Below are 12,434 nucleotides of genomic sequence, written 5' to 3' on the forward strand. Positions count from 1 at the left end.
GAAGCGATGTAGTTGGAAGGGGAGTTTATAGTCATTTAAACAAATTGTTTAATAAATCACAAAATCACAAAAAAAAAGAGTATAAAAAGTTTCTGCATATGTTTAACGGATACATGTATAATAATATTTAATCTTAACAAATGATGGGTATTTTAATTTAAATTCCCAAAAATTATTATTTGGTCCCATCTGGCTACAATGGAAAATGTTATAAAAAACGCTAATTTTGAGGCGCTCTCACACTGGAAAGAGTTGGGCATCCCATTATCCCTGTCATAAAGCCTTTGACATATAAACATGTTAGCGTATTTGTTAGCTGTAACAAGCACATCTGTTACCTCGATTTTCCTTGATATGTTATTTAATTCGTTGCCCATTTATTACTTCTATTAAATTCATAGGCTATAGTATCGGTAACCGATTTGTTACCATAACCAGTTCCAAATCAATTTTACATAAAACAAAAATTCAACAATTATTTTATTAATTTTTAATTTTTAGGTTACCGATTTTTTATCATAACCAGTTCCTAAAAATCCATTTAAGATAAATATCAAGAATTATTTTGTTAATTTTTTATTTTATTATATAAACCGTTTTTATACAAATACTATTTATCTTTATATGTATCTAAATATTGGACAATTATAATTATAATTATGTGTATAATCTGTAAAAAGCCTAACTTTACATTAGTAAAATATATGTACATTCAGATATAATAATTATGGGCTGCTCACGCTGTATCTTTTGCAGTTTGCTTGTACAATTTGTTCGCCAAAATTTTCCTGCAAAAATAAAAAATTGTTTTAGATTAAAGGCTGCACTTGCTCAGCTTGTGATATACAATATTATTAATCGAAAATTAGGCTTAATGATTACCTTGACTATATGGTTTACTTATTTGGATACGTCAGAACTAGTGATGACAAGCTGTACAATAATAGCATACCTCTTGTGAGGGACTACAACACCGTCATCTAATGAGAACTATTTCATTCTAATTTTATTTCAGTATATTCATTGTTTATATACTATTTTTAAGATCTACCTAAATGTGAGTGTGTGTGTATATAGTATTGTCAAGCATGTGATAATACCCATGTTTGTTTACTGCAAGTTCTTAATCTAAAATATGTTTTGTATTAAATGCATGTGTATTGTATGATGATATGTTCATTTCGTGCTTGTTTATGTTTATATGTTTCGTGTTCAATGATATTTTAACATATTGCCGAGGACAAAGTAATTACTTAAAATTAGGGGACTGTGTGATCATTGTATAAATCTACAACATTGTATAAATCTATTGTAGGCTTATACAATGTGTGTGATAGTTAGGATTACATGTTTTTACTAACACTGAAACTAGAGTAAAAACACGTCAAGTGGACCCCCCATTTTCCACTTGATCATCGAATTTGAATGTGAGTATTTTTCATAAAGTAGTCATCATGAGCAAGTAATCCCCCCGTCAGTTTTTTTAAATTTTAATTTTAACAACATTTTTTTTTTAATTGAAAATTTTTACTACCTTTAGTTAAAAAATAATAACTAGAAAACTATTGGTGACTTTTTAATGAAATTTTCAGGAGTTATAGTTCAAAACTTTTACTTTGAAAAACTATGTATGAATTTAAATAATTTTTTTTTTCAAATTGGTAATTAACTTTTAAGTTAAGAAATGAAAATTTTAATGACTGATCGCGATTAGATTTAGCAAAAAAAAATTTTTATGATGGGCGGTCAGCGCTGCCGGTAGAGCGCTGCAGGTATAGCGGTTCGGCAACGCAATAATTAGAGTGTGTTGCATATTTCATTTGTATGTTGGGATGATGGTCTCACATTTTGCTTGCAGTGAATTAGCATGAATGTGGTAGAACAATATGCATAATACCTACCCGCTTAATAGTTTCAAAGAAATACTTAAGACGGGAATTCCCTAATCCACCAGAATGTATTGAATACCCGCTATTAATATTTCAAGGCCAAATTTTTAACTGGAATGTCCTATTCTTTAAGTATTTAAAATCCATAATTTTTTTACCCCATATTTTTTTCTATTCATTATAAAACATCCAATTAACATTACAATACTTGTTTTAAATAAAATGATATTCGAACTAAATCCTTTGCGGCTAAAAGAAATAAATATGAAAGCATCTTAATATTTTATGTCCCAGTATCTACAAGTATGTGAACAACAAAGGAATATCTCGAGCCATTCATAATTTCGTTGATAATTAATCATGAGCCTTGTTAAGAAATGCTGCAATCCATTTAATTGGATATTAAAATGGATAATTAAAAAATCTGTTGAGGATGGAGAATTTATCGTTTGCCTTGATTTTTCTGAAAATTATACTTTTACTGTTCAAAATGCCATCCAATCTCATCATTGGAATACCAGTCAGGCTACAATTCACCCTTACGTTGTGTACTATAGAGAAAACGAAGAAATGAAACATATAAACTACGTGGTAACTTCGGAAAAAGTTAGTCACGACGCGAGCTCAGTTCACCTTTTTAATTTTAAATTGATAAAATTTCTAAAAAATAAGTTTGGAGCGGATAAAATAAAAAATATTTCCTATTTTTCAGACGGAGCTGCTTCTCAGTACAAAAATAAGTATAATTTTGTGAATTTAATAAATCATAAAAAAGATTTCAACGTGGACGCGGAATGGAATTTTTTTGCTACTTCTCATGGGAAAGGAGCATGTGATGGTTTGGCAGGAAGTTTTAAGAGGCAAGCTTTTCGTGCAAGTCTTCAACGGGAAAGCGATAAGCACATAACCAATGCAACTTCATTATTTGAATGGGGTAAGAATGCAACTAAAAAAATTAACTTTGGTTTTTGCTCTCAAGAAGATCATGACTCCCATGAGAAGATGTTTAAATTACGTTATGACCGATGTGTGACCATAAAAAATTCCCGCCAATATCATCATTACAGAGCTGAATATATGAGAATATCATCATTACACTCGAGTGCAAAGTTTTCGCCAAAGACATTAAAATCATTACCAATAAAGTTAAAAAAAAGAAATAAAGCAATACGTATAAGTTATAAGAATTAATTTAAGAATTATTTAACTTCTTTTTTTTTATTTATGAAAAATTTTTTAATTTATTATCTTTCATTTGTTGAAATAAAAGTAATCATAAAATAACGATATTTTTAATTAAAAAATGAAGTATTATTCCTTATTTATAATTACTAAGTAACTCTAAAGATAAGTCAATGACTAAGATACTCAAAAATATTCAATTTAAAGAAATTATGAATTTTTAATACTTAAAGAATAATGCTAATTCACTGCAAGCAAAATGTGGGACCATCATCCCAACATACAAATGAAATATGCAACACACTCTAAGTGTTGCGTTGCCGAACCGCTATACTTGCAGCGCTATACCGGCAGCGCTATACCGGCAGCGCTGACCGCCCGTCATAAAAATTTTTTTTTGCTTAATCTAATCGCGATCAGTCAAATTTTTTTGCGGATTTCGTTACTTTAATGTTTATTGCAAAATACTAAAAAAAATTTTTTAATTTTTTGAGGGAGAAGTCATTAAAATTTTCATTTCTTAACTTAAAAGTTATTTAACAATTTGAAAAAAAAATTATTTAAATTCATACATATTTTTTCAAAGTAAAAGTTTTGAACTATAACTCCTGAAAATTTCATTAAAAAATCACCAATAGTTTTCTAGTTATTAATTTTTTAACTAAAAGTAGTAAAAATTTTCAATTAAAAAAAAATTGTTGTTAAAATTAAAATTTAAAAAAACTTGCTCATGATGACTACTTTATGAAAAAATACTCACATTCAAATTCGATGATCAAGTGGAAAATGGGGGGTCCACTTGACGTGTTTTTACTCACTAATAAATATTACCTATGCCAAGGATGACATGATATGAAACTCTTTGATTCGAGAGAGAGCTGTCAAAACGCACATTTTTTATAACATTTGTCAATCATGCCAGGGTCAAAAGAAAATGGATTGGGTATTTTAAAAATGTTATATAAGGTCTCAATTTAATGCTATACACTTATCTTTATTTACTATTCCAACCTTAATACTTATTGCTCGCTTTTCGAGTTTACAACTTATTGCTTAATTACTCTTTACACGGCAACACTCTAATTAGAACTGTGTCTGCTGAACAATCCGGCAGCCCTTATATAGTAAATCTTTTACAAAAAAAAAACAATAACACTATAGTTTGGGAGATAATCCTTTCTCCGTTGTGGGCCAACGCCTTGTATAAAACCCTCAGAGTTCATTGCCTTGTCATATTTGGCATTCAATTTATCGCTCATAATTTTGGTTCGCTGTCTCACCATAGCATGTATAGCCCTCATCTCATCTTCTAGGATGCTGTTGAATTCCTTCCTCCGTTGGCGTTAATTCCAAATTTCAAATCAATCGGTAGTCGAAGATCATTACCAAAAATTACCCCTACTGAAGTCTGCCCCGTTGTTTCATGTACAGCAGACCGATAAGCCATCAGGAACAAGGATATATGGGTATCCCAATCTTTTTGATACTTGTCCACAACTTTTCTAACATATTCTTCCAAATCGTTCCACCATGCCATCGGACCGCGGATGTAGCGCAGTTGTACGAGTTTTCCGGATACCCAGTTTCTGGTATATCTCTTGTATTAGAACTGATTTCTCCCTTGGTAGGAATGTAATCATATTGGAACATCATATCTCGATACCCAATTGTTGATGAATACATCCGCTATTGTTCCTGAGTGTTGCTTAGGAATTGCGTACACCTCTGGCCATTTGCTGAAATAGTCCATGATTACCAAAACATATTTGTTTCCTAATTTACTGATAGGAAATAAACTAGCTACATCCATAGCAACGCGTTCAAACGGCGCACCTGAATTGTACTGCTTCATCTGACCATGACTCCTGGACCTCCGCCCTTTAGCAGCAATACACTCGACACACTTGGCGATCCACTCCGTAACTGATTGACGACAACTAACCCAATAAAATATTTGTTTTAATTTCTCCTAGGTTTTTTGATACCCATTGTCCTCCACTTGGACCGTTATGCAGCTCATTGCGAACTTCGGAAATTCTTACTTTCGGAACAATTATCACAGCCCATCTTCGCTTTCCCATATGCGATGCAAAAAGCCAGAAACTAACTTTAAACTATTCTATTGTGCCCAATAAGCCTTTGCGACTAGGATTTACGCATCTATTTCTTCTCGTGAACATTTTTACACATTTAAAATCTGATTCTTCTTTCTGACATTTTCGAATTTCCTTCGGATTCCAGTTGGATGTTATAGTCATTAATCAAACATCTATAATGTCTTCTTTAGTCTTAACATTTAAGCATTGTCTGCATTCCAAATTGCAAGGACGGCGGCACATCGCATCAGCATTTCCATGACTGTTACCCTTGCGATGTTCTATAGAGAAGTCGTAACTTTGGAGTCCCACAATCCACCGTGCCAACTCTCCTTCTGGGTTCCTGAATTGTAGAAGCCATTTTAATGGTGCACTTCACCGAAGCCACTAATTTCCTCCGAGTAACAAAATAATTTCTCTCTGGTTTGCTTATGGTCTGGCTTTAATACGCCACCACTTTCTCATGCCCATCAATGACTTGTGATAGAACGTGAACTGCAAATTCACTAGCATCCGTATTCAAAATAAAACCTGATCATAGGACCGGGTATGCTAACATTGCGGCAGTACTTAACCGTTTCTTCCTGTTCTTAATTCCATTTAAAAACTCTGTTATTTTTCGTGGGTTCATGGAGGCTACTGCTAGGCTGGCAAAATTTGGAACGAATCGTCTGTAATAAGTACACAGTCCAAGGAAACTCCGCAATTCATGTACATTTTTAGGAGTGAGTCTTTTACTGCCTCTTTATTTTCATTAGCTGTGGCCTCTGTAATCACTTTGTGTCCTATGTAGCTTACTTCCTTTTTAAAAAGGGAACATTTTTTTGGACTCAGCTTTAGATCAGCGCTCTTCCAAGTTCTTAAGGTCTCATCGAAGCTTTTACCCAACGTGATGATATCGTCGAGGTATACCAAATAGGGCTTCCAGTGTAATCCTTTTAATACCTGGTCCATTAGTCTCAAGGTAGCAGGTGCGATACATAATCCGAAGGGCATTACGGTAAATTGCCATAGACCATCTCCAACGCAGAAAGCCGTCTTTTCTTTGCCTTCTTCATTTACCTCCACTTGCCAGTAACCACTTTTCAAATCAAGTTTTGAGAACCATTTTGTGCCTATATATATATCTCTGTTACATCATTCAACCTTTTATAGTCCACACAGAATCCCACGTCGCCATCTTTCTTCTTTACAAGTACTACAGGTGAGCTCCATGGACTCTTTGATGGTTCGATTACGCCGCTTTTGCTCATATCACGTCTGGTCTGGCTTGTAACTTTACGTTTTGCTAAAGGATCGCTTCGAGGAGCCTGCCGGATTGGTCTTGCAGCACCTGTGTTAATAAAATGTTTCACAACTTTGGTTCTTCCTGGTTTGGCATCGTCTTTATCAAATATGAATATCTGAGAAGTTGTTTAGCCTTATTTTGATGGTTTGTTCGATACATCGTTTTCGTCCATGGAATCTTTCTCAAGACCTATTTCGCAATTTATCACGGCCTCAATCTCTTGACACTGCCCTAATATAGCTCTTTTGGAGAGTTTGATTGGTAACTTGCACTCATTAAGTACTCTTATTGGAATACGTTTATATTGTCTTGTTATTGCCTATAAGTAAGTTGGGTGTAGATTCTTTTGTGGCTTCAACAATCCACCACTTGTTTGGTCCATAGTCTTCATCTATTTCTGCCCAAATAACTGCTTCTGATTTTGGTGGAATTTGCTGAATCTTTGTTGTTATCATTCGTCTAACGTTTTACTTATTATCGTAACCGAACATACGTGGCACTTCCATATTAGTAAAGGTCAAAATCCTGTCCTTCATGTCAATTGTGATTTCTTGATTCGCTAGAAAGTCTACTCCAATTATGACTTCAGCGACGATGTCTGCCACTATAAAATTGTGTAATACGGCTGCCTTTCCAATTTCGATCAACCAGATCAGATCGAATTATGGTATGTGATATGCCCGTATCCACAGTTAGTATGCGCTTTTTGCCGTCTACACATCCACTAACGGTAACGTTGGAGATTAGAGGGCATTTTTTTGCGGGAGCCAGCCCGTGCCTTTTTGGGCTGGCCCGCTTTTGTTTAAGGATTGGTTGGATTTGACATTTGATAGATCTTCCTCAGCTTTTACGTCCCCCTGAATTATTGGACTGGTTACAGTTGAGTGCAATATGGCCCCTTTTTGCGCAGTTAAAAAATTTAACCACACCATAATTTTTCTTACGTGCTTCCGTAGATTTTTAAATGTTTTATTGCTAAGCAGAGATGCAGTTTCCTGTGTAAGAGCATACGAAACGGTTTCCGCAAAAGTCAATTTTGGACAAGCTAACGCAGCGAAGCGTGAAGTATTATCTCATATTCCATTGACGAATGTCTGAATTTTCATGTCCTCGATGTATTCCACGGATTTATGTGCATAATATAAGTGAGCTAAGCTCTCAATCTCTGTAGAAAACTCCTGCAGGGACTCATTGGCTTTTTTGCGGCGATTTCGCAACTCCATTTGGAAGATCTGCTTTCTGTGCTCACTACCATGCCGTCTTTCTAATGCACCACTCAACGTTTCATAACTACTAGCCTCGCAGTTTGGAATGGTTTGTAATATCTCCGCTGCCGATCCTTTTAATGCAACGAACAATGCAGCTATTTTATCTTCAGCGTTCCAATTATTTGAAGATGCCGTCTTTTCGAATTGAAGCTTAAAAACATGGAATGGAATAGTGCCATCAAAGGATGGAGGTTTTACCTTAGCAGAATCGGCATACTTTGCCGATTTAGTTGTAGCTCGCGGAGACGATCTTTCAATTCATCAACTTCAATTTTAATTTTATCCCGCTCTTCTAAAATCTGTGATGACACTTCTGCTATTTGTGAGGTCACCTGCGATATTTGTGTATCCTGCTCTTTCAACTGTGAGGACACCTGTGCTGATATACATACGTGCATCTTGCGCTGCGAACTGTTTTTCCAACTGTGAGGACATCTGTGCTGATATACGTGCATCGTAAACGATATAACATCTATATTCAATAAGGCAAAACAATTGCAACTCTGATAAAACGGTACATTCCATAATGTCTCTATAGACGTACCGATCCATGGTACCACTAAAATGATGAAGCGACCCCAGACCATAACATAGCTCTCTACTCCACTATGTTTGACTGTTTTTAGACAATAGGAGTTTTTAAGACGTTTGTTTCGTGATCGTCGAACGTTACACACGCCATCACTTCCTACAAAATTAAATTTGGACTCATCACTGAAAAAAACCGCTTTCCACTTACTTATCGGCCATTCTATATGATCTTTAGCGAACTGTAATTGCCTTAGTTGGTTACGTTCGCTAATAAGCGGTTTCTTCGCGGATCGGTAATAGCGTAAATCAGCGTCTTTCAGGCGACGGGCGACCGTTCTTGAGCAGATTGGTAACCCTAACTCCTTTACCAATTGCGGAGCGCTTTTAAATGAAAACTTTTTTACCTCTCTTACAATTGCGCTGTCAGTTTTTTCATCGGTTTTTTTGGTCGGCCTCCACGATGCAATACTGCGACAGTATTGTTGCTAATATATTGTAGCTCAAAATTATTCGTGAGATTGAAGACTTATGAATTTTGTATTGTATAGAAATCTCTTTTTGAGAAGTTCTGTTATTATAATTATCAATAACACGACCGTTGCACCGAATGGCTCCATTTTGTTTGTTACAAAACTCAAGACTTAAAAATTATGCGCAGTAAATGTTTCAAACAAAACAAACTCAATATAGTTAGAAAAAGAAACTAAGTTTGATTTATATATAAATATAATCCTCATAATCTGGGGAAGAGAATGAGAGAGAATTTGGGAAAATGAGAGAGTCTCGTATAATGTCGTCCTTGCCGATGCTGCGGCGAACTGACTGAGTGTCACCCCTCGGCACCAACGCACATGTTCATAATTGAACATACTGCAGGCACTGTTGCCAAAAAATTTTCATGAAAAATCTGTCATGTGAAGTCATATGAAATCTTCATAAATCGAACAAATTTGAGAAAAAAGTCTTATTCTAAAATAAATATCGTTTTAAATTGTTTTGATAAGAAAAATCTTCAAATTTATTTATAAAGTAAAAACTTGTATAACGCTAAGTATAACAAACAAACAGATAACAAATTTAATTTCCAAAAAAACAAGTACAGGCTATATTAAATTTTTTTTCTAAATTGTAGCTTTTAAATGTTTTAATTTTCGTTTTCACTTGAGTCAATATTATGACATTTCGATTTCTTTGAAATAATCTTTCGTGTAAATAATGCCACTTAAAATTTTGGTTTCCAGCCTGTTAAGGATTTTACTTTTATTAACATTTATTTGAGAAAACTCTTTCCACATTCGCTGTTGAAACCAACGTCAATATTTTAAAAAAAGTTTTAAGTGAGGGAAAAATAAAAATTGATATAAATATTTTAAGTTCAAAATAATAGCCCAAAACTTCTCAAGATCAATTTTTTTAAGTAAAATTTACGTCATTCCCTCTTATCAGAATCTATCACTTGAATATTTAAGACTATCACTTGAATACATGTTTGTTTCGCATTCAAACAAATCAAGGGCTCACCGAAATTTAGGGTTGTGCAAAATCAAATAGCTGGCAAAGTGGTGAATTTTTGTAGCAACTACACAGAAAATCTTCAAGTATTGCCAGATATCGCGATAGTGAAGAATTTTTTTGTATGGAATTTTGATTTCATTTTAATATCTTCACTTTTTTTTATAAAAAAATCTTAATTTTGAAGATAAATCTTCACTTCTGGCAACACTGACTTCAGGGCGACAAAGTGACTGTTGAAAAGATGACCACAGCTTGTATTCGTGTCATATTCCATTGTATAAATCTGCAGGTAACCAATCCTAAGATGTTCACTAATACACACGTAAAAATGGCTCCCTTGGTACGGGTTGCCTCAAAAATTATACTACTAGGGTCACACTTTGTACGGGTTGCCTACTTATATTCTACTACAAAAGCTGCCAACTATCATTCTACTACTAAAACGTCCAATTGACTCAAATCTTCTACAGTGTATTCCCGTGTTATGTTTTAAAATTTATAAATTTAGAATGTTTTTATTACATATTCAAATAGTTTTTGATTATGAAAATTCTTAAAGATTAAATTTACATTTAATAAGTATATCGCTGGGGGTGATTTAGAATATTTTGTAAATATTATTTATTAATTGGTACATTGTTTTGCTTATCATTATTCTTGTTCCTGAATTGTACCTCATTTTGTATTCTGTTATTTTTGTTTATGTTAAAATTAATACAAGTAGATTGTTTTCTGTTATATTTGTTCATTAATACAATTGAATTATACCTGATTTTTACATAATTATTTTCGTTTTTGTTTAAATCAAGTTGAAAATTTCAACTCATATTGTTGATGTTATATGGTTACTGTAATTAATATTCCTGAGCCTGTATTAGAATCGGCCTCCTGGGGAACTGAACACCCAACAAAGATCGGTTACGCGCCTATATTGCAATCTCAGAGGTGGTGAGGAAAAGCAATATATATATATAATAACCTTTTTGTTTAAATGAGATAAGCCTCCCCTACACATACACGCCACTCTACTCGGTAAGAACTGGCGCACCCTAGTATAACCCACTACAATACACCACACTCAAACATCACCACACGGCACAACTCAACACACCACAGCATCGCGCCCTTCAGCAAACAAATAGGACGGTCTCCGCAGCAAATACACCTCATTCGAAGTAATAGCGATCCTGCGCGCACCTCTTTCGCTTATCGTCTACGGGCCTGAGCGCCACATCAACTTTCCGTTTTTTAGCATTTCGACTCGCTAGCGATCAGATCTTCGAGCACCCGCCTACATCGACTCCCTTTTTTTTAATAATTTTGCCAACGGTGAGTGAAGTTAAAATTAACTTATTAATTAATTATTGATGGTCCTTCGAGCCATAGTGAACGGCACTATGAATTCAAAAAAAAAAAAATTAACAAACAGTGAAAAAAAGTGCATTTATTGACAAAAACAAAAAAAAAAGTGCAGTGACAAAGTGAACAAAAAAAAATATATATATATATACACATGCTTTTGGTGCAGTGCCCACAACAACAAAAAATAAAAAAAAAATATATATATATACATATGCTTTTGGTGCATAATTAACAGTGCAGTGACCCAAAACACAAAAAAAAAAAACACGGGCGCGAAACCAAAAGACAAAAGCAATAAACGGGCGCGAAACTTAAAAACACAGTATACACAATAACATAAATAAAATCAAAACAAACGGGCGCGAATTTTTAAACAGAAAGCGCGGATAAACAAACAGCACAAGGAGGTAGCCAGCTGGAGCACAGGAATAGGAACAAAACGCAAAAGGCACAAAGGCAACATACACACATACACCCTCCAAAAAATACCCTACAGAATTAAAGTGAGCGTATTTATTTCACTTTTATTTATTTGAGCACATACATATGTTTGTTCGGAAAATACAGTTTATCTTTAAATAAACTTTAAATTATATATGTATCTACATACATATATTGTATATAACATTTTTTGCTTATATACGCTTACCATCGTATATTTAAATATACAAAATTCAACAAAAAAATTAATATATGCATACCTTAGTGCAAAAATATATATGCTTTCATACATATACATTCATATTACGTACATATATTCGTATATACATATTCTTTATACATATAATTGCTAAGAGCTATATATACCATATATTGTATATTTATTTCATATATATTAAAAATTGAAATTTAGAAACTGCAAACTATATGGTACATACGTGACAAATACAAATTTGCACATTAAAATATTTACCTATAGCCAAATGCAGACGGTAAACTACCTGCTCATTATCAATTCTCTGTTCTCGCTTTATTCGTACCGCGAAAATAATACGCATATTCACCATATACATATATACGGCACACAATCTGCCTATGCTTATACATATACCCTATATACATTGGATCAATTCGATATGGAAATTTTATAAAATTATTGAAAAAATTACATATTATTTCAGAAATAAATAGAAAAGAAATAAATTATTAAAAACACAATACAAAAAAAAAAAAATATATTACCAACAAAATACTTACCTACATACATATGTATACATATATTGGTATATACAATTTTATAATATTTTCGAAATCCCCATAGGCAATTATCCGGCAATACCCCTTGTAACAAACAAGCAGGATT

The 12,434-nt window shown here is 33.6% G+C and overlaps 1 long non-coding RNA gene and 1 pseudogene across 1 annotated transcript in view; both read right to left on the bottom strand.

Moving 5' to 3' along the window:
• Window positions 1–600: 600 nt before the first annotated feature.
• The window catches only part of LOC138858972 (uncharacterized), a 162,291-nt gene continuing 150,457 nt past the window's right edge, over window positions 601–12,434 (bottom strand). The window contains exon 4 of the long non-coding RNA XR_011398010.1: window positions 601–788. This is a non-coding gene — a long non-coding RNA (uncharacterized lncRNA). The remainder of the gene's footprint in view (window positions 789–12,434) is intronic.
• Window positions 6,755–8,103, bottom strand: LOC138855843 (uncharacterized; annotated as a pseudogene).

This window comes from Bactrocera oleae, chromosome 2, assembly GCF_042242935.1.
Source record: "Bactrocera oleae isolate idBacOlea1 chromosome 2, idBacOlea1, whole genome shotgun sequence".
NCBI classification, from domain to species: domain Eukaryota; kingdom Metazoa; phylum Arthropoda; class Insecta; order Diptera; family Tephritidae; genus Bactrocera; species Bactrocera oleae.